General features: G+C 40.1%; 1 long non-coding RNA gene across 1 annotated transcript; it reads left to right on the forward strand.

The window, feature by feature from the left end:
- Window positions 1–11313: 11313 nt before the first annotated feature.
- On the forward strand, window positions 11314–21005 carry LOC144589631 (uncharacterized). The gene is made up of 2 exons (XR_013545870.1): window positions 11314–12856; window positions 20090–21005. It is a non-coding gene; the product is annotated as an uncharacterized LOC144589631 (long non-coding RNA).
- The last annotated feature ends 1938 nt before the right edge of the window (window positions 21006–22943 follow it).

The following is a 22943-nucleotide window of genomic DNA, read 5'->3' on the forward strand; positions in this document are numbered from 1 at the left end:
GCTAAATACATATCCTGAGAATTAACATGAACTTGATGTGGGCATGTGCCTCTCAGCACCATAGAGAGAGGCAATGAGGTTGCCTTTGGAAAAAAATTAGACACATTACTAGTTTACTGAAGGAAAGTGCCACAGTTATTATGCATACTTCTAAATCTGCTCATATATCACATTGACTAATTTTACCACCTATGGAGAAATTTGAATACCTCAGCACCAATATAACTTGACTTACTCATTTATGATGAATGATGTTATGGGGTGGCTGCCTCATAATATCCATCTAATAACATCAAGTACATATATAGACATGAGATCTTATGGTCAAAGAGTTAAAACCATGGTAAAATAGAAAATTCTGGCATTGAAGAGACCATAAAGATGGTAGCATGCAAGTGTTTTGGGTCATTTCCTGGAGCTTGGAAATATTATTTTTGGACTACAATTCACATCATATGTTAGCCAGCATGCTAGCTGATGCATTCAGAGAACTGTAGTTCAAAAAAGTAAGGTTCCTAGGTTTTAGCTATTCCCAGGCTGGGATGCCAACATTCAGAAGGTATTCTTCCTGATAGTCACCCATCTCATTTCTCTTGGCATGAGAGCTCAGAGTCAAGACTCAAGAAAATCTCAAATTTTGAATAGCTATGTGAGTGGAAGTGAATGATTTTTCAGGACCTGGTCCCCAGATATTTAGGACTTTCAAACCTAAATTTTTAACTGGGAACATGTTGTGGGAAATGGAAATAGTTTGGGAGCCAGTGTACATGACAAAGAGTTGTTGCTGTTGTTGTTTAGTTGTTTAGTCATATCTGACTCTTCGTGACCCCATGGACCAGAGCACGCCAGGCCCTCCTGTCTTCCACTGCCTCCCGGAGTTGGGTTAAATTCATGTTGGTTGCTTTGATGACCATCTCATCCTCTGTCCAACCATCTTATCCTCTGTCTCCTTCTCCTCCCGCCTTCACACTTTCCCAACATCAGCGTCTTTTCCAGGGAATCTTTTCTTCTCATGAGATGGCCAAAGTATTGGAGGCTCAGCTTCAGGATCTGTCGTTCCAGTGAGCACTCAGGCTTGATTTCCTTTAGAATGGGTAGGTTTGTTCTCCTTGCAGTCCAGGGGACTCTCAAGAGCCTCCTCCAACACCACAATTCAAAAGCATCAATCCTTCGGTGGTCAGCTTTCTTTATGGTCCAGCTCTCACTTCCGTACATCACTATAGGGAAAACCCTAGCTCTGAGTATTCGGACTTTTGCTGGCAAGGTGATGTCTCTGCTTTTTAAGATGCTATTGAGGTTTGTCATCACTTTCCTCCCAAGAAGTAGGCGTCTTTTAATTTCGGGGCTGCTGTCACCATCTCCAGTGATCATGGAGCCCAAGAAAGTGAAATCTGTCACTGCCTCCATATCTTCCCCTTTTATTTGCCAGGAGGTGATGGGACCAGTAGCCGTGATCTTAGTTTTTTTTTATGTTGAGCTTCAGACCGTTTTTTGCACTCTCCTCTTTCACCCTCATTACAAGGTTCCTTAATTCCTCCTCACTTTCTGCCATCAGTGTGATATCATCTGCATATCGGAGGTTGTTGATATTTCTTCCGGCAATCTTAATTCTGGCTTGGGATTCCTCCAGTCTGGCTTTTTGCATGATGTATTCTGCATATAAGTTACATAAGCCGGGGGACAATATACAGCCTTGTCATACTCCTTTCCCAATTTTGAACCAATCAGTGTCAATGACAAACGGTAGTATTGTTTTAAAATCCTAATTTTAGTAATTTGGTTGCCTAATTTTGGACTACCTGCAGTTCCCAGGGTATTTGAAAAGGCAGTCTCATGTTACAACACATAGGGATAGTCCAAATGGAAGATTACCATTACCAGCCAAGCCATTTCCATCCAGGTGTGGTCATGTCTGTCTGGCATATTAGTCAAGGCTGATAGAGACTTACACCAGTTTCTTAAGATGGTGTCCCAGATCTTTCATGTTCTAGGTCTTCCAGAATTGGCATAACTCAAGTGGTGAAACCACTAGCCAGAATTACTTCCATCTTGTTTTCTGGATTGTGCCTCAGCTTCTTCACATTCATCCAGTACATTATTGCACTTATCTGGGATATTCACAGAGACAGCTGCATCGCCAGATATTTGGCTTCTAACTTTCATTGCTACTGGTAGAAACTTAGCTACTGCTGGAGATATTCCAGGATTCTGGGCCAGTAGCAGAAATTAGGGATAAAAAGAAGCAAATGGATGGATGGTAAGAGAGAAAAGGGACGTGGTGGTACTGCGGGCTAAACCGCAGACGCCTGTGCTGCAGGGTCAGAAGACCAAGCAGTCGTAAGATCGAATCCACGTGATGGAGTGAGCGCCCGTCGCTTGTCCCAGCTCCCGCCAACCTAGCGGTTCGAAAGCATGCAAATGCGAGTAGATCAATAGGGACCACCTTGGTGGGAAGGTAACAGCGTTCCGCGTCTAAGTCGCACTGGCCATGTGACCATGGAAGATTGTCTTCGGACAAAAACGCTGGCTCTATGGCTTGGAAATAGGGATGAGCACCACCCCCTAGAGTCGAACACGACTGGACAAAAATTGTGAAAGGGAACCTTTACCTTTAAGAGGGAAAAACTAATTGATTGTCAAATTCCAATAAGCAATCCGTACTGTACTGATGCCACCTTGTAGATATTACATGTGCAGATCCTTGGAGGTAGAGGAGTACCAGCATATTGTGGACTTAGCAACTGAGAAGGCAAAAATATTATAATGAAGGACAAGCAGTATATAAATGTATTATCGAATACATATAAATGTATATAAATGTATACAAGTTACCCATGCAGAGAGTTGCCTGAAAATTTCATTTCATATGAGATTTCAAAATAAATAAATTTCAGAGAATGAGGTGAACATTTCAGAGAATGAGGTGGGAGGAAAAACATATCCCAAACCTTTGCTTTATTGTGGTGAGTCCAGTCTTCATACAGTACATGTAGATTAGTAAGAGCAAGTAGTAGAACTTTGCTGATAAGTCTGGGCAACATTTTAAAGGGAACTTGTCCGTTGTGCCTGGCACTGAGGACCATTCAGAGCTAGGCACTTGGCATTTGGCTGGTTCCACAGAACAAGGCTCTTCAGAGTAGCAGCAGCTCCATTCCCAGCAGGAGACAGTGCAGTTTGTAATTGCTGGCCCTCCATAGCCTGTAGCAACCACCTTCCCCTGTCTGTTGGAGGAAATCTCCCTCTCATATTTTAAAAAAAGAAAATGAAAAACAAATCAGATCCCTTTGGTCCAAGCTTACATATGCACAGGAGGTTCTCCACACCTGTAGAAGCTTCCATACAATTTTTAATGGATGAAATAGCTTCAAGGTTCTCTCACTCTTATGAAATAAATGGAGAATCACATACATGCAACAACTTTATACCACAGCTGACATGAAATTCTGCAGTAGATTAGAAATGCTTATTTTCTCCATTAGACCTCAGTCTTTCTAATCAAATCATGGTATTTGTATCCATGGATCCCTGATAATGATTCTAAAATATGTTGTGTTTCAGCATATTATTAGAAGCTACAGAATAACACAAAGGCACTCTTGTGTGCACTCTTGAATGGGCATTCTCCCCCCCACCCCATCATTTTTCTAATTACGAGCTCCTGAAACAGGTTGGTCCATGAATACCTTCTGCATCAGTGGCTCATCCTTGCAGACCACCAGGGTTCTAGTTTGTATGTACAAATCTGAGTTAAATTGAGGCATAACCACAAAATGTTGGGTGCTGTTAGCCTCAGAATTCTGATGAATCACTGACAAACAAATCTTAACACACTGGAAACCTATACTTCCCTCTAATAAACACATGTTGTTCATGAAATGTCTGTAACAGACTAGAGTAATTTGAATTTTGAAGGTTTGCCTTAACTGACAAGATTATGTTTTACTAAGTGGGCTAAAACAAGCAATATAAATAGCTGTGTGTTTTTTTTACAATGATGCAAGAGGATGTTTAAATATGACATGATGTATATATTGCAGATCCACATACTGAACTGATTTCTCTTCCAGCATCCAGAGATTTCCAGACGCTCAGTTGCTCAGAGAATGATCTGTTATGAATCAATATGTAGCTCTGAACAGGGAAAGGAGCTCTCTCTCTCTCTCTCTCTCTCTCTCTGTATGTGTGTGTGTGCGCGTACCTGTGAGTGTGAATAATGGCATAGATTTGCTATTGCATGAGGTGCAATATAGTGTAAGGATCCTTAAGTGTTTGTTGTGATCTGACTCACTTTTCATAGACAAATAGCTAATCAGGATGTGGCTCCCTTTCAGATTTTGCATACCTTTGAATTTTGCTTCGAGCTCATTGTAATTATCATCAACACTATTTATTATTCAAAGTTTTATTTGGCCAAAATCCAGTTGTTAGACCTGACTAGAGTAGGCCCACCAAATCCATCTGAAATGGCAATTTAACATTTAAGTAAATTCCTCCAATTCATGCTGTCTACTCCAGTGAGGGCTTGGCAATAAATGTTAATATACCTGTCATTTCTGTTAGGGAATGCTAAAGCAGGCAAATGCTTGGCTTGTCACTACTAAACAGGGACTCCTACACAGGAAATTCACAATTAAATAAAAATAAATACGTACACTTACTGGATGAAATCCTGTTGTGCAGTACACAAACGTCGTGACCTTTTGAAATGAAGTGCTATAAATTAAGAAATCAACTTGGATAGCACAGTGGTTTAAATATCTGGCTGTAGAATCAGAGTTCGGAGGTTTGATTTCCCTCCGTGCCTCTTTGACAGGGGCTGGATTCGATGATCCTTAGGGTCCCTTCCATCTTTGCCTTTCTAAGAGTGTGATGATGATTAAATAGATATGATCAGTTGTATACCGACATTTCTTAATTTACAGCAATTTACCTCTAAGTTACACTTTTTGTGTCATTGTGCAAAAGGATTCCAGCCATTGTTTCAAAAAATCCCTTCAGAGATAGTACAGAAGGTTACCGAATCTTTTAAATTGACTTCTGTGCATGAGGGCATGCTGGTTGCCACCCCTCTCTAACAAAAGAGAGCAATGGCAGTAAATTCCAAGAAGAAGGAGGAAGGAAAACTGTTTATTCCAGTACAATGTTGCCTCAATCCAGATCTGGCAAATTAGCTTGCTCTGGTTTTATACTTGGTCATCTGAGAGACAGCATGGCTTTATTTGCGTGTTTTACATCTCAAACACTTAAAGCGAAAGATTTGTGTTGTCTGGGGGTAACAACACAAATCTGAGTGGTCGTAAGACCAGATGGATGGGGTATGTATAAATAAATAAATAAATAAATAAATAAATAAATAAATAAATAAATAAATAAATAAATAAATAAATAAATAAAGGAAGGAAGGAAGGAAGGAAGGAAGGAAGGAAGGAAGGAAGGAAGGAAGGAAGAAAGAAAGAAAGAAAGAAAGAAAGAAAGAAAGAAAGAAAGAAAGAAAGAAAGAAAGAAAGAAAGTGTTGCAAGAGGAGGAAATATGCTTTTGCCTTAATGCGTGATCTAACCCTTAATCCCCTCTTGGCATTCATCTTTTCCATAATAAATTGCTGATCAGACCCCAGTGTGCTCATAGCAGAGAATGCTGGAAAAACTGGATACTAGAAAGGTGCTGCAAAGCCCTACAGAATCTAGTGAAAATCTTCCCCCCCCCCCACTATCCTTGTCTGTTTTTAAATTATCTTGTCTCCATTGGATGCACTAATTGGAGCTTCCCAAAATTGCTTTACTAAATTCAGGTTCTCCAGAATGTATTTTCTCTCAGCAAGTGATGAGAATGAGGATGAGGATGATAATTGGGGGGGGGGGGGGGAATCCTGACCGAAATTGAAACCAGCTTCCTTCCTTACTTTTCTTTCATGTTGAAATTTCAAGACAGCTTTCATATAGTAAAAAAAAACAACAACTCAGAGACCACCCTAGTGAACGGCGGCTGATTTATTCAGGATTGCAGGGCGTTTCTGCTGGCATCGGAGGCTGTAACAGATCGGTGTAATTCAGCTTTTATCTTATAGGAAAGCCCTCTGTAAGAATACTGTGTGGTCCGCTGTGGTGTGTTTTTATGCACCTAAAACGAGTGCTGGGCAAAGGATTTCATTGCTCTGAGAGACGGCATAATTTTATGACAGCTGACCTAACTTCAGACTAGACAGCTCTAAAAACTCTCATTCTGCTTTAGAAGAGATTGCAGGCAGAGAAACAGCCTTTCTAGATGCTGCCAAGGATCCTCTTGGACCCATGGAAGCTTTGGGAAAATTCTAGGTCCCTCCTCACACCTGCTTTCAGTTCTCCTTCTTTGGCTTGCTGCCAGTGTCATAATGCAGAAGCATCATTGAAGCAGGCATCAGTGCTTAAGATCCAGGAGCAACAAAAAGCTCAGATCCCAGGCTTACCCCTGCAGTCTTGTCACAGGGCTAGGTGGGCAAAACCTGTAGCATAGCATTCCTAAAGTGACACTGATATTAACCATTATACCCAGGCAACAGACCTGGGTATCTTGATGAAAGGGTAGCCCATGGTTAGCTGTTTAATGGATGAAGACTGCATTTTGATTTTTTCCTGCTTTGATGATGGAGAGCTCGACATGACTTTTTAAACTACAGCTGCCAAAAAAAACTTGGGCCCTGGGTACTCTGTGCCTTAACTTTGGGAAGGAAGGCATTTGATGCTCTACTTTGGGCAGAAGGACATGGCCCTGGTTCTTAGATACGCACAAGGGAATCCCACTTGCTAACATGCCTTAGGTGCAAATTCTTGTCCTTAGTTTAGCCAGCACAGAAGTGAAGAGACTGTGAGTTGGATCAGGATGGGGTGGTGGTTTAAATTTCTGCTCACATTATGGTCCTGACCAAATCCCATTTATAGCGACATGTCCATTCTCAATTAGATGCTTATTCCAGCTGGGGCCACAAGGCAAATAAAGGGCTAAATTCCCACCTTATCCTGATGCCACAGTCAAAGTCTGCCTAGCCCTACACATACTGGCTAGTTTCCTTTTTGCCAGGTAAGGTGAATGTCACATCTACTTTGGCCCTAAATGTGTGGTCCTAAATGTACTTGTAATACTGAGCATGCAGTCCTAAATATACAAAGGAAGGAGAGCCATTGAGCATAATTAAACATGGTACTACTGTAGAAGTATACAGAGCTGACAGAACCTAGAAGCAGAAAGGTATAAGATTGTAGTCTTCTCTTCCTTAGAATTCCCAGGAAAAGAAGTAAAAATTCAAGATAAAAAAAATCAGAAGAGAGTTTCTCCTACCTGCTTTGTTCCCATATCCGTAAGCATTATCTTCCATTGATGTCACAGAGACAGGGCAGTTGTGGGAAAAGTAGTCATGAACAAAAGGTATTTCAGAGCAGTCAAAATTTTAAAGGCTAATATGTTTTTATTTATCATGACTTCAAATTTTGAAATAGCAACTAATATTAAGACTATAATATGATAATACGGTAGATGTAACCAGTGTGGCGCAGTGGACAAAAGGACAAACTAGGACTCAGGAGACTGGTTTAAATCCCTGCGCTGCCATGGAAATTCACAGGGATGGTGACACTGGTAAAACCATTCCTTAAATATCTCATTAACATTGAAAACCCTATTAGGGTTGATGTAATTTGGATGCAACTGGACAGCACACGACATACACACAACACAATAGATCACTACAGTAGTTTTGAAAGCAGTAGCCTTGTTGGTATGACAAAAGCAAAATAAAAAAATGAAGTTGTGGCATCTTAAAGACTGCAGTCAGAATCCTGTTGCTTAGTTATGCCAGTGTAAATGCAACAGTGTAAAATGCAAGAGCAAATTGCCTGTGAAACAACAGTAAATTAATGAGTTGCTGGTAGTAGACCTCATTGACCCTGACTCATATGACTGGCATGGACTGAGGATACAAGTGATGATTTATTCATTAGTACCAGTTCACCACTGCAATTTACATTTTCCTGACAAAATCTATGCAGTATTAGACTGATGATGTCATCAGCCATGGCAATTTTTATTTCCAATTTCCAAAATATTCAGATCTCCCAACCCCACCCTCAAAGGTTATGAAGCTCACATGGAATCTCTTTCATTGTGAGGAAGCCATTGGGGGCCATGGGACCTTTGATGAGGGGTGAGAAATGTTTTATTTGTGAAAAATTCCAGTGGCTGATGACATAATCAGGTTTATGCAGTGTAACTGCACAAACAGGATTTCATCTAATGCTTGAGTACTTTGGAGCCTTCTGAAGGAATGCAATTGGCTGGCGAAAATATACAGATATTTGCACCAAAGATCCTTGAAGGATGCAGTATTTCACAGTTGGATTTCTGTCCAGTTACACGTGTCAGTAACAAAAGTACCCCACCAAATATAAGAGACATGATTTTTAAAAAATCAGGAAGCGGTATATGGTAAACCTTTCCTAGTGCTGAAACTTCCTTTTGCACATAGTTTTTGAAAAATGTATCATACTTCTAGGCTACTTTTCAAAATAAAAATAAAATCCAAAGCACCTTTCAAAACAGAGCAATGAAATAATCTTGCTGCTAACCATAAACAGAAGGGTACAATCACATGGAGTGTTATTAAGAAGTAGGATGATATGATAGTGGATCTACGGGCCCGGTGAAGCACCTAACCTTGTACACAAGTTTGGAGAAATTGTGGAGTGACATAATATGGGAGTCTGCATGGGTGCATAATCACTGCATAGCTCCCCATCCTCTGGGAGTGAAGCAGGACCCACAACCTTTCTGTTGGGCATGTTCTCTGAGGCCTACTTTCCCAAGTACCGTAGATCTGTACTAGACCTAGAGATATAGGCAAGTACCTGCTCATATCACCATAATTATTGAGCAATTGGAGTTTTGTTATCTTTTGGTTGATTTAATAACATTTGCTTATGTATTGTGGGAGTCGTCAATGCTATAAATCAAAAAGAATTCAGTACTTATATTGCTTTGATATCATACATTGAAGATGCAGTGTTTTATATACAACCATTTGTATATTTCAGCAGCAGTGAAATAAAAGATAGCCAATTAGTATCTACAGTATCTACAAATGCTACAGATGCTACACTATCTTCATATTAATAGAGGGATATGGCACATCTAATTGAAATCCCGGACAAAATCCATGAAAAACTTGTCTTTGTTCTTGAAGTATGTCTATTCATTTCCAATGGATCATGTCCTTTGAAGCTTGGGGATGGGGAGCTAAACCTTTCTCAACCATGAAAGGTTTAACCTTTCCAGAACATATGTGATTGGTTGTAACTTCTGACAGTTTTCAATAATTTCATGTTTTACTGGAATCTGCAAACAATATGAAAGATCAGCTGCTATTCAAGAGTTAATGATCAAGACAAAATACTGGCTACAGCTTTAGTAACCTTGAAATCTTGGCTGGTCTTAAGCATTTGAAATCAACAGCCCCTTACTTATATATTAACCCAGACGGGTAAACTAACTGTTACTGAAAGTAATGGATGATTTTATTGAAGGCCTTGTCTTTCCTGTGCAGCGCCTGCCAATTGTGTTAATGTGCTAAAGCGAGAACAGTGGGAGCTCATTTGTCTGCTAAATTAATTTTCATTTGCTGTTTATGCCAATTTTTTAACAGAGTGGCGACAAGTTCGTATATTGCACTGGCAGAACAGTTGCATTTTCTATCTTCAAAACCCCCTGAATCCAATTGCAAAACCAGTTCATACTGAGTTTATATACCATTGTTGATTTATTTAATCCACAAGCTACTTTCATTTCATAAGCTGAATTCCACCCTAAAACATGGAATCCAAAAATCCCCATGGAGGCCATGTCTGTACACAACAGGAAGGAAATATTTCCTAATGGATTATTTACTGGAAACATGGTAAATGCAGGGACCACACTACAGAGGAATGGTAAGTCAATTCAGCGCCTACAGGAGGGATGAAGAGCAAAGCCAAGTAGGCGTCCAGTTACTTTAGAGCTTTCCCTGCCCCTAATCGGGTTGAAAAGCTGAGGTTTGATCATAAAGGGAACGAACTGCAAACTGAGTGGATTGCAGTCCTGACGGAATGGCACCAACATCTGTTTCTGGTGTTCTTTTGCTGCAGAATCCTTCCAGTTGGGATAATTTGGATTGGAAGCAACTTCGTTGTTTTCATAGATCCTTTTCTTCCCAGCTCAGATAAAACAAACCTCTCCTGTGGGTCTAATGGTTTGTGTTCTGAATCCGTGGTTTACATGGCAAGGGTACTCTGTATTATATTGCTGACATATTCTCTATCTCAAAGAAAGCAGAATGGGTGGGGTCTTGGACAAGACTTTCCCAGATGTAAGTTCATCGAACAAGGAAATACTTTTGTAAAAGGGTAAGAGCAAGTATCCTATGGGCAATCATAACTCAAAGGCCATTTAAATTCCCATCTTTTTTAAACTGAATGTTTCAGCTGGAGCGGGGGGGGATCCCTTTGAATTTCTCAGCAGTCACAGGCTCATCTAAGCCCCTCTTTAAATCAGTTGTGGTGGGAAACAAACCTATCCTAGGATCAAGGTGTATGAGCAAGTTATTGTAAAGCCATCTAATTACGACAAAATAGCCCAGGCCCAACAGCATTGTGCACTATGGATTACTGGCCCACAGTACAAATTGCCACTGATTTAGACTTATTGTGACCCTTTCCAGAGCTTGCTAGATATAGAGCATTCACAAATTATTTGCCATTCCTTTCTTATGCAGGCACTCCGGGCTTGTTCAGCTTGTGCAAGGCTAGCTTTTCTCCTGGGAAGCAGAGCAGAGAATTGAACTCCCAGCCTCTAATTCTGCACCCAAATGTACTCAATTCACTGAACTATCAAGTCAGCTCTACAATTGTCATTCTCATAGTGTTATCAATATAGGAAGCCAGTATACCACAACATGTATTTGTCACAACTGTCTGGAATGTGGATCAAAGGTAAACTTAGATTCACCTTTGATTAGACATCCATAGGATTTCACTTACCATACTAATGAAAACCCAGACATTGTACCCTAATTACTTAATGACATTATGAGGAAGGAAAATGGACCACACAGACTATTCTTGGAGCATATTGTTATGTTACTATAGTTTTGTGCTGTTCAGTGTAACTCTGATGCAAACTGAGGAAACTCATTGAGGGCTGGCGGTGGTAAAAGCACCCCTTCAATATCTCACATACCCTGCACATCCTACTGGGATTGCCATAAATCAGAAGTGACTTGACAGCACATAACTCAGTTGGTTGAGTTATACAAATTTGTTCCCTTATTCCCTAACAAAAAAAGTAATCTATGCATCGAGACCATCCCAAAATATGGCTGTTCACATCTTCAGCTGAACATAGTTACAAACTGCAGTTGCATACACTGAATAGTGTGTAAGAAAGAGTCTCCTCATGTTGATTGTTTAAACTACTGTGTGTACCTAATCCTGGAAGAACATTCCTCTCACTCATGCATAAGTCTTTACCCCTACTATGTCCAAGTGGGTTTGATCATGTGACATGCCCTAATGCTAACCAGAGTTTCATGTACCCACCATTTAACCCCCCTGCAACCCTCTTCTGCTTTATTTGTAGACTTTACCAATCTGATCTATAAAATGTTTTTTTAATAAAAAAATAAATTGTCCACAATCATTAATACCAGTTTAAGGTGAATTAGCATTAGCAGTGTTGGGAGGTCTAGTGTGGACAGGTTTCTGGCTACGTTCACACTTTTCAGCACTCTAGTTGTCAGAACAGTTTCAGCCTGTCCAAGAAATCATGTGCCAGAGAAAGGTGTTAACAGCCAGCAGTCTACACCAAATTGCACAACCTGTTTAGCCTTACTTGGTGCTAATAACAGTGGAAAATTAATAAGAAAAATATTTCATGTAAAAAGAAAGAAATTATGGGAGCTGCATTTCACCCAGAATTCAAAACTTCCATTTATATTGAAAATAATTTCTCAAAGTGAAGTACTAAATTAATTACATATGAAATTTATGTGCAAAAAAACCCCGATGAAGTGATTCATGAACTAAGAGGTTGGAGCCAACCAATCCAGTTTATTCCGATTAAAATCTGTAAATGTGGCTGGCCTGCTTCTGTTCCATTCTCTGTACTGTCCCTTCATCTAGTCTGTGTCATCAGTTTTTATTTACTTTCTTTTGATGCTTTTGGAAATGTCTTCAGCTGGGTCAGTGCAACACTGCATTACATAAACAATGCCAAACCTGCTTTTAGGTAAAATTTGGCAGTTGCCTCAGGCAGCTAATGACAGGTGTAATAAAAGGGTACAAAATGGTTGGCTATTGAATTTATTATTGTTGTACTTTTAGTGCCAAGGAGGCAGAGCGCTACGAGTGCAATTTTCTGCTTCTGGTGCTAAATTAATCCAACAGATCTTCAGTCCAAACCTCTTAGCATATGGTAATGATACCACCTGCTGCTTATCTCTAGACAGCAAAATGTTTAGGGTCAGCCCCATGTAAGAGGTCATACTCATAAATGTACATCTCTTCATCAGGTATGTAGGATTGACTCTTTTATCTTCCAACATTCATCCTTGGAAGGATTCTCTGTTTTACCAAATCCTTTGTAAATAAGACCAGCAAACATAATCATGGGGGTGGTAGTTTTTATGAGAGATTTGATTCAATCTTCATTCAATTTGAGCTTCTCATCTGATTATATCCCAAAGAGCACAGAATACAGATATTAACTGTCTTGTTTGTTTGTTTTTTCTCTTCTATATCACCCCATAGTGCGAGAGCATTCTCTGGGCAGTTTGTTGTTATGTGTCATCAAGTCACGAATGTCATGAATTTGATTATGAAAATAGAATAGTGTTGTATTTCATAGGATTTAGTTCAGAGCTGCAACGAAAAAGCTAGAAATCTGCTTATGCCCAGGTGCTAATTAGAGAGAAAATGTACAAGGTCAGTTCTTCTCCAGCTAAAGAAAAAAAAAAAGTTAAGAAGAGCAAGCTGACCTTATCTTATCTCAACTCCTCGATGGACAAGGACATAACTGCTTAATTTAAGGAAGATGGAAGAGAAGGAGAAGGAGAAGGACGGAGAAGAGAGATGGGGGGGAAGAGTTTGCTTTCACGACAGCCAGAGACGATACATGGAGAAAGATGCGTCTGGCAGAACTTTAATCAGAAGACTGCGTAAGAATGCTTATTTAAGATATAGCTAGACTGTTTTATTGTTTTCACTTTATAGAGGAAATGACTGGTGGCTAAGGCTGGGGGTTATTTTGGAAATACTAAATGGCGTTAAACTAAGCTTGTTGAAATGATATCTTTTGTAATAAAATATAAAAAGACAAATTGTCTGTAAGCTGTCTCCTTGTATAGACCAAGCTACTATAGTAAATTGGATATTTTAGAACTAAGATTGTTTTGATCCGGCCACATTACGCTACCAAAAGAGGGTCCTGAAGTAATAAAAGAGGAAGAGCAGACCTTCCAGATGGTTTATTTAAAATCGAGACAGACTTGGGTGAAGGAGTGTGAAGTCGCCTAGAGCAAAATTATAGGACCCGATTTTTGCTGGCATTAGGGACTAATCATTCTGAATCCCTCTCTGTCTCGTGTAAAGGCAGTTCTAAGGAACGCTTTTACCACATGGTGGCAGCGGTGGGATCTGAGCCTTACGTGCCGTGTTTACAGTATAGTGGCAGATGGGATTTGGTTTGCGCTTTGCTCAAGGGCTGAATTAGCGCTTGTAATTGTTTTATGAAGGCAGATGTGTGAGCAAGCAGATACACACTGCTAAATAAAGGACAAGAGAAACTTCTCTGGCATGAGCTTCAGAGCAAAGCAGGGAAGGTTGTAAATTATTGTGACTGGAGAAGACTCCTATGCAGAAAGCTCAGGCTAAAGTAATGCAAGGAGAGATTCTGCCAGTGGCTTAAGAGCTCTAAGGAACAAGCATTGTGCTGTTTAAAAAGTGCCAGCTCGTTTCACTCAGGTGACAGAGTGGCAAAATTGTTTTGAGTGTAGCAGGAGTCTATAAGGAGCAGCCAGGATAATAAAAGTAATTTAAAAGTAATTAAATAAAATTAAAAAAGGGAAAATTTCCTACCCCAAGCCAGAGCCAAAAGGATTTCCTGGAGGGAAAGTAGGATCAGTCAAAGCTGACAGTTTAATTGTTTTATTGCTCCTCCCGTGCTTCGGCCAAGGCTGCAGGGAGAGAAGGAAAAAAAAAAAAAGGAAAAATGGCTTTTAGCAGTCGGTTTTCACTGCCTGAAGTATCAGTGGATAAGGAGATTTTGGAAGCAGTGGAACACTGGGTAGTAGATAACCCAGAGGATGAAGAATATGCCCAAAGATTAATAGAAGCAAATCCAGTAGTTGTTAAACCAAAAGTGAAGCCAAGAAGGACACAGCAGTACACTGGGGCGGAACAAGTTCCAACTCAGCAGGACCTGCTAACAGGAGAAATAACCATGCAGAGGGGAACAGCTGGAGCAGAGGCCAGCAGCAGTCCAGTAGATGCAAAGGATATAAGTCTCAAGTTGCAAGAACAGCTTACCCTGATGATGGCAGACTTCATGGAGAGCCAGAAACAATGGGTGAATGCACACACAGCAAATGAACTTCAAGTAAGAAGATACCACGAAATGAAACTACAGATTTTAGAGAAGCAAATTGCTGAGAAACAACAAGCCAGAGACTCAATATCTAACACTGACAGGAGAAACCTACCATATTACCAAGAGGGCGATGACATTTTTTCATTTTTATCACTTTTTGAATCTTCGTGTGCTGATCTGAACGTGCCAACACAATTATATTTAAAACTTCTACGATCACAAGTTTCCGGAGAGTTAGCCACCATTTTAGCAAGAAGTTCCAGGCAAAATTTAACTTGGGAACAGTTTAAAATTTTGGTTTACCAAAGAGAAGGTTTTACACCGGAATTGCTAAGACAACAGTTTAGAAAATTGAGGAAGACCCCTCAAACGAGTTATTCTGCCCTTGCTGATCAAATAGAGGTGTTAGGCGACCGTTGGTTAGAGGCTGCCAAGGTCAATACATTCAAGGACTTAAGAATGCTACTATATATAGAACATTTTCTAAATTTAGTACCACCAGAGTTAAAGAGTAGCTTATTGGAGAAAAATTGCACAGACCTCCAAACGTTGGCGCTCAAAACCGATGAATTAATTTCCTTCAAGAAGAGTGAACCTATTACCAGAGGAAGGCCTATTCCAGAAGTGCTTAGAAGGCAGAGTCAATACGAATCCAAGAAGACAGTGGTTCCTGAACCAAGACAGTCTTTTGCTGGAGAGCGAAGAAGCATGAGCCCTAGCCAAACTAGGTCACCCTTGACTTGCTTTCAATGCGGAGGAGCCCATTTAAAAAGGGATTGTCCACGACTGGCGGGATCAACTAGTCAAGAGGAGAAGCCAGTTGGCAAAACCCCGTTACCTGCCCCACGGAGATTTCGGCAGACACCCTTACCAGCACCAAGGAGATTCGAGAAGGCACCCATACCGGCTCAACGGAAATACAAATCAACAACCCCGAAGGTCAACTATCTCAGTGCAACATCGCTAGAAATACCAGAACAACCAACAGAACCACATGTAGTTAATCAACTAAGGAATGTGCCACCCCAGAGACAAGGAGGAGTCAAGCCAAATTTTTCTGAAACCAGTGAAATGCAAGCAACGGAGCCAAGGATTGTGCCAAGGATAATGGGCTTACAAGTAGCTCAAATCTCTACAACAGTAAACCAGCAGACACCCTCAGGGGAGAAATTTTCAGTTATAGAGCCTAGTAGCATCCTACCGGAAGAACAGTTATATTGGTCACTGAAAAGTTTTTCAGAACCGGTAACCCTACATTTTTCTACAGGAGATTTAACCATAAACGCCTCTAGGGATACCGCTGCAGATATCTCATCGATTAACAAACAGTTTGTGGATCCGGCACTAATTTTGAATAACCTGAGATGTCCAGTGAAAACATATGGATCAGGAGAAATAATCGAGCGATTCGTACCACTCGTGTATGTGCAAATTAGCTACAAGAATTGGAAAGGTGCAAAATATTTATTAGTGCATGAAGGTAAACCTGATTTTTTATTGGGAAACGATCTAGCATTTCTTAACCACCAACACACTTTAAAATCAGCTTCCATACAAGCAGTGACACGTGCGCGAAGCAAAGCAATAGAGCAAGTCCCAACTGAAGATAACTCTGAGGAGCAATCAGATGGACATGTAACGCAACATCAACCCCTTGCAGATGAAACGGATAGTACAACTGAGATAAAAACTGAACCAGAGGATTTACTAGTACCAATGGGATCAGAGGAATTCAAACGAAAACAGATGGAAGACCCTACATTGGATTCTTTGAGGTCTCAAGCCGACAGTTACGCGGTACAACCGGTACAACAAAAAGTAACCTTTTTGTGGGGACAAAATGGACTATTGTACCGAGAATATTTTCCCAAATCAAATGAACAGGCGGAACCAGTACAACAACTAGTCATTCCAAGAGAGTACAGAGAAAGAATTCTGCAACTTGCCCATGATAGTCCAAGTAGCGGACATCTTGGAATTCAAAAAACTTTAAGTAGGATTTCGCAGCATTTTTATTGGCCCGGCATTTCCAAAAACGTCAAGGACTATGTTAATTCCTGCAATTATTGTCAGAGAACGGGGAAACAGACCGACAGTACAAAAGCTAATATGCAACTAACTGAAATTCCCGATCAAGTGTTCCAATTTCTTCAAATGGACGTACTCGGACCTTTTGTACCCACGAAGTCAAAGAAAAAATACATCATATCGTTCATCTGTCAAGCCAGCAGATGGATCGAGGCATACGCCATCAGCAATCTTTCGGCCCAAACTATTGCTAGAGTGGTAGTGGATTTATGCTCTAGAATAGGGATACCAACTCAAATTATTTGCGATCAAGCCGGTGCTTTTAAAAGCGAATTGATGAGCCGAATTTGTGAGATCAGCGGAATTAAATTAAACTTTAGTATTCCTTATCATCCAGAATCTCACGGAATGGTGGAAAGAGGACAACAAACCTTGTTGAGGATGATTAAAACCCTAGTCCAAGAATATGGGAACATTTGGGACGAACTATTACCTTTTGTTTTGTTTGCGTACAGAAGTGCACCTCATGTTTCTCTGGGAGGTTTTTCGCCGAGTGAGGTAGTGTTTGGGAAAAACCTACAAGGACCATTAGATCTACTATGATCAGACTGGGAAGGTGTGGTCAGAAGTAGCACGGTTCCAGTCGCGGATTTCGTCCGGAAACTACAAGAAAAACTTCTAGCAGTGCAAGAATTGGCAAGAGACAATTTGTTGAAATCCCAAATAAAACAAAAATACTATCATGACAAGAAGGCCCGTCACCGAGAGTTTGCAGTGGGTGATATGGTACTTGTACTAAACCCGCTCAGACCTTCAAAATTGGAAGTAGTTTGGGAAGGTCCAGGGGAAATCATACAAAAAGTAGGAAATGTGAATTATCTTGTGAAAATGTTAAATTCATCCAAGAAACCAATAATGTATCATGTGAATAGTTTAAAAATGTATAGAGACAGATCGGCAATGGTGTACCAGTGTCATGTGGCGTGTTTTCAACCAGAAAGCGAACCTGCTGATATGCTAACTGAATTAGAAAATGCGGGTACTTGGTCTGATAATATTGTCCTATCTGGTACCACAGACCAAAAAGAGAAACTTTATCAAGTTTTAGAAAAATACCAAACAGTTTTTTCAGACCAACCTGGTTATACAAATATGATTAGTCATGAAATTAATACTGAAGCCAGCCCTCCAATTCGGTCAAGTCCATACCGAGCAATTGGAAATCATGCCACTCAAATTGAAGAGGAGATTAAAAAAATGTTATCTTTGGGGGTGATTGAAGAATCATTTTCCCCATGGGCATCGCCAGTGGTTCTGGTCCCTAAAAAGAACGCACTAGGCGAGATCCTCGATGAGGTGAGATTTTGCGTAGATTACCGGAAATTAAATAGTGTCACAGTTACCGATCCATACCCATTACCTAGAATGGATGACTTAATAGAACGCCTTTCACAGGCTAAGTTCATCAGCATAATCGATCTCAAAAATGCATATTGGCAACTCGATCTGGCAGAGGAGTCTCGTGATAAGACCGCATTTATCACTCACGTGGGAACTTATAGATTCCGACGTTTACCATTTGGGTTAAAGAATGCAGGAGCTTCTTTTCAAAGAATGATTGATAAACTGTTACAGGGGTTACCATTCGCTAGTGCTTATCTCGATGACGTTGCAATTTTCAGTTCAGATTTTGACTCACACTTGGTTCATATTGAAACTGTTTTGGCAAGAATCCATCGAGCAGGGCTAACAGTCAAAGCGAGTAAATGTCAGTGGATGAAAGGAAAAGTTATGTATTTAGGTCACTTAATTGGGCAGGGAGAAATTCAACCCCTGCAAGTGAAAATACAAGCTATAAATGATTGGCCTATACCTAAAACAAAGAAACAAGTGCGATCATTCTTAGGTTTAATTGGTTATTACCGAAAATTCATACCCAATTTTAGTCATTTGGCTACGCCTTTGACGGAGCTAACTAAGAAAAGGCAGCCTGTCAAGGTAAAATGGACCCCTGAATGTCAAAATGCTTTTGATGCATTAAAGACCAAAGCCATCAATGCACCTATTCTAAAATCACCTGATTTTAACAAGTCTTTTGTTTTACAAACAGACGCCTCAGAATTGGGTCTCGGAGCAGTATTATTACAACAAGGAGAAGATGGGAACCTGTATCCTATTTCCTACTTCTCCAGAAAACTCTTAGAACGAGAAAAACATTATGCCGTACCGGAAAAGGAGGCACTTTCTGTTGTCTGGGCATTAAATCTATTAAGACCTTATTTATGGGGGCGCAAATTCACTCTGCAAACTGATCACCGAGCTTTGGTTTGGTTACAAAAAATCAAATCTCACAACCAGAGATTGCTAAGATGGAGTCTATCCCTGCAAGACTTTGATTTTGAAATACAACATATTCCGGGAAAATTAAATATTGTTGCAGATAGTCTTTCACGAATGTACGCTGATAATGAAACTGAGTAATTAAGATAACTGTATATACACATGTGATATTGTAAATAGTCACTTGCATAATCAAATGTTAAGTTAGTAACAAAATAAGAACTTTAATAGTCCTATATTTTGTATCTTTAAGGGGGGCGTGTCATGAATTTGATTATGAAAATAGAATAGTGTTGTATTTCATAGGATTTAGTTCAGAGCTGCAACGAAAAAGCTAGAAATCTGCTTATGCCCAGGTGCTAATTAGAGAGAAAATGTACAAGGTCAGTTCTTCTCCAGCTAAAGAAAAAAAAAAGTTAAGAAGAGCAAGCTGACCTTATCTTATCTCAACTCCTCGATGGACAAGGACATAACTGCTTAATTTAAGGAAGATGGAAGAGAAGGAGAAGGAGAAGGACGGAGAAGAGAGATGGGGGGAAGAGTTTGCTTTCACGACAGCCAGAGACGATACATGGAGAAAGATGCGTCTGGCAGAACTTTAATCAGAAGACTGCGTAAGAATGCTTATTTAAGATATAGCTAGACTGTTTTATTGTTTTCACTTTATAGAGGAAATGACTGGTGGCTAAGGCTGGGGGTTATTTTGGAAATACTAAATGACGTTAAACTAAGCTTGTTGAAATGATATCTTTTGTAATAAAATATAAAAAGACAAATTGTCTGTAAGCTGTCTCCTTGTATAGACCAAGCTACTATAGTAAATTGGATATTTTAGAACTAAGATTGTTTTGATCCGGCCACATTACGCTACCAAAAGAGGGTCCTGAAGTAATAAAAGAGGAAGAGCAGACCTTCCAGATGGTTTATTTAAAATCGAGACAGACTTGGGTGAAGGAGTGTGAAGTCGCCTAGAGCAAAATTATAGGACCCGATTTTTGCTGGCATTAGGGACTAATCATTCTGAATCCCTCTCTGTCTCGTGTAAAGGCAGTTCTAAGGAACGCTTTTACCACAACGAAGACTTGGGGTCACGAAGAGTCGGACATGACTAAACGACTAAACGAACGAACGTCATCAAGTCACTTCCAACACATGGCAACCCTATGAATGAGCACTCTCCAAAATGTCTTTCATCAAGTGTCATGCTCAGCTCTTGTAGACTCATGGAAGTTGAGTGTTCATTTTACTGACCTCAGAAGGATGGAAGGCCGAGTCAATCTTGAGCCATCTACCTGAACCCATTGGGATTAAACTCAGGTTGTGAGCATCAGCTTGACTGCAATACTGCAGTTTAATCACTGCACCATGGGGCTTGCTGTAGGGTTCCAGTCTGCAGAAGTTTCTGGTCAAGCAACAAAAAGGAAGACAGTGTGTGTATACATGCAAAATGGAAACATGCATGCATAGCAATCTGGATGTAGTTTTAAAATTATTTTAAAATGAAATACTTAATTTTTAATTTGTTTTAAAGAGAGAGAGAGAGAGAGAGAGACTGAAAAATCTGCATTCTGGTTTTTTTTCAGAACATCCTGTTTTTCATTGTATGGACTAAAATAGCTGTCACAATAAGTAACCCTGATTACCTTCATAGCAAGTAAAGATATGATGGCCATTTTTGACATACCAAAACTGTGTGCAAGCACAGATGTCTGAAGTTCTCCCATCACAAGTTGGCAGGTTAACATATTTTGCATGCAATGTTCTCCATTGGTGCCAGTTTGATTATCTTACTGTAATCAAGATTTGTATGAATGACATTATGTTTATGCCAGTCTCGTTCCCTGCTTGTTCTTCTTGTGCATAAACAGCTATACCAATGCTAAACAACTATAATTCCACATTACAGGCACAGATGTGGTGAAACCTGAACCTTCCAAGAAGGTCACTCAGGTCAGGAATGATCAGATTTTCATCACCTGATATCTGTATAGAGAAACTCCACTGATACAATGGTACCAGCTGATTCTTCAGTTTAAAGAAGCCATGTAATAAAGGCGGCGGCGGGGGGGGGGGAGAGTCAAGTAGGAATTTCTCCACTTAAGTTTAGATAAAACTCCAATTCAATCTTACATTGCATATATAGGACATATGGAAGCTTTGGCACCCACAAAGAACAGCCCGGGGGGGGGAGAATCCCCCAAAACACAGCTATGACACATGCAGTTCTTTTCATCAATTGTGTTAATTTCTACCCATTGTGATTGGGGTTCTTCTCTTAGAACTTTAACTCAAGCTACTGGAAATTTCTGGCTGGCTGGATAGCTCAGGGGTTTAGGTATCTGGCTGCAGAGCCAGAAGTGGGAACTTCAACTCCACATTGGGCCTCCTGCGAGTAGAGCCAGCCTGTGAGATGCACAGTCCCAGGGAGACCCTAGAAGAAGGGAATCATAAACCACTTCTGAGTATACTTTTCCTGGAAAACCCTGAAAAGGGTTGCCATAAATCAGAATTTCCTTGAAGGCACACGGGCGCACACACTTGATACTTTTAAAGTGAAGGAGTGGGTTGTGCTTGTGTTCCAAAGCAGATAGCAGTACACTTTGAATGTGGCTTTAGTGAGTCCATGACATATGGCTCATGGAACAGGAAACAAGACATCTGGCTTGAGCAATTCTCCATTACTGCTCTTTTCACTTTGATTTCTTCAGTGATCATGGTATCTCCCCTGCCAAGTAAGTATTTCTTCAGCACAGAGATCCTGGTTGCTTTAAACTGGAGTTCCCCTATGTCTAAACTTTTAATGTTGTTTGGCTACATGGGGGTTCTATATATGTCTGCTCAAAAGAAACTCTAATTATTCCTAGGTAATGGAAATTACTCTCAGGTAGGTGGATACAGCAGTAAACAGCCTTAGTCAGAGGCAAGTAATCTAGCCAGGATATTAAGCCGGGATTGACTTGTATCCAAAAGGTCTCTGGAATGTATGTTAGGGGGAGGCAACTGTGGACCTGTAGATGTTTTGTCAACCGCATCTCCCAGTTACCCTAGCCAGCATAGCCAGTGGTGAGGAATTACGAAAGTCATAGCCAAAAATACCTAAAGGGCCACAATAGCCCATGCTTCAGATTTGTGGTTCTCTTAGTTATTATAATTCTTTGTTTATATGAAAAAAGATAGAACACTGACTGTATCTATACTCTTTAAATATGTGTTGTCTCACTGGCTGAACCCCAGTGGATTGCACTGTGCCATTCCATTCACTTCAGCACATTATTCTTTTGTATCGCCTGAAGATTTGCTTCTTCACATATTGATTCTGTTTCTTTTTGAAGAATTCAGCACATTTAAAATAGTTTAGGTCGTATTATCTCATATCTTTCTGTTCCAAAAATATGGCAGAAAAAATAGCTAAGGAAACTTTGTACAGTACAAACTTGATACACATTAGCAACCCCCAGCCCCTGTTGTTAGGGCTCATTCTGTATTTGTATACCACAGTGCATCTGTTTTATAATATATGAATGGTCCTGGTAATATTACTTTGTAATCCTGATAAATATTAATTTCCCACATCCCTTCCCAAAAAGAGGTGAAAATCCCCAAAGGCATAGTTTGTTATCTCTGTGTATACTTGCATGGAACAGCTTGTACAAAAATGTGACATGGGAACCGAAAGCAGTCAATGATTACTGTTAACGAGTGTGGATGTATTGTATACATTTAGCTAAAACTTCAGAGCTCAAAAATTCTCCTTTTTTGGACTGCAGTTTCTAGAATGGCCATGCTGTCCGGGAGTTCTGGTAACTGTAGTCCAAAAATAAAGTATTCCAGGTTCCAAAGTGCTTCGTCTACAAGGTTGAACAATTTTGCTTTCCTCTTCACTAATGACAAGAGTTTATCCATATGTTGGTCAGTGACATGAGATTTACTTCCA

This window comes from Pogona vitticeps, chromosome 5 (assembly GCF_051106095.1).
Source record: "Pogona vitticeps strain Pit_001003342236 chromosome 5, PviZW2.1, whole genome shotgun sequence".
Lineage (NCBI taxonomy): Eukaryota > Metazoa > Chordata > Lepidosauria > Squamata > Agamidae > Pogona > Pogona vitticeps.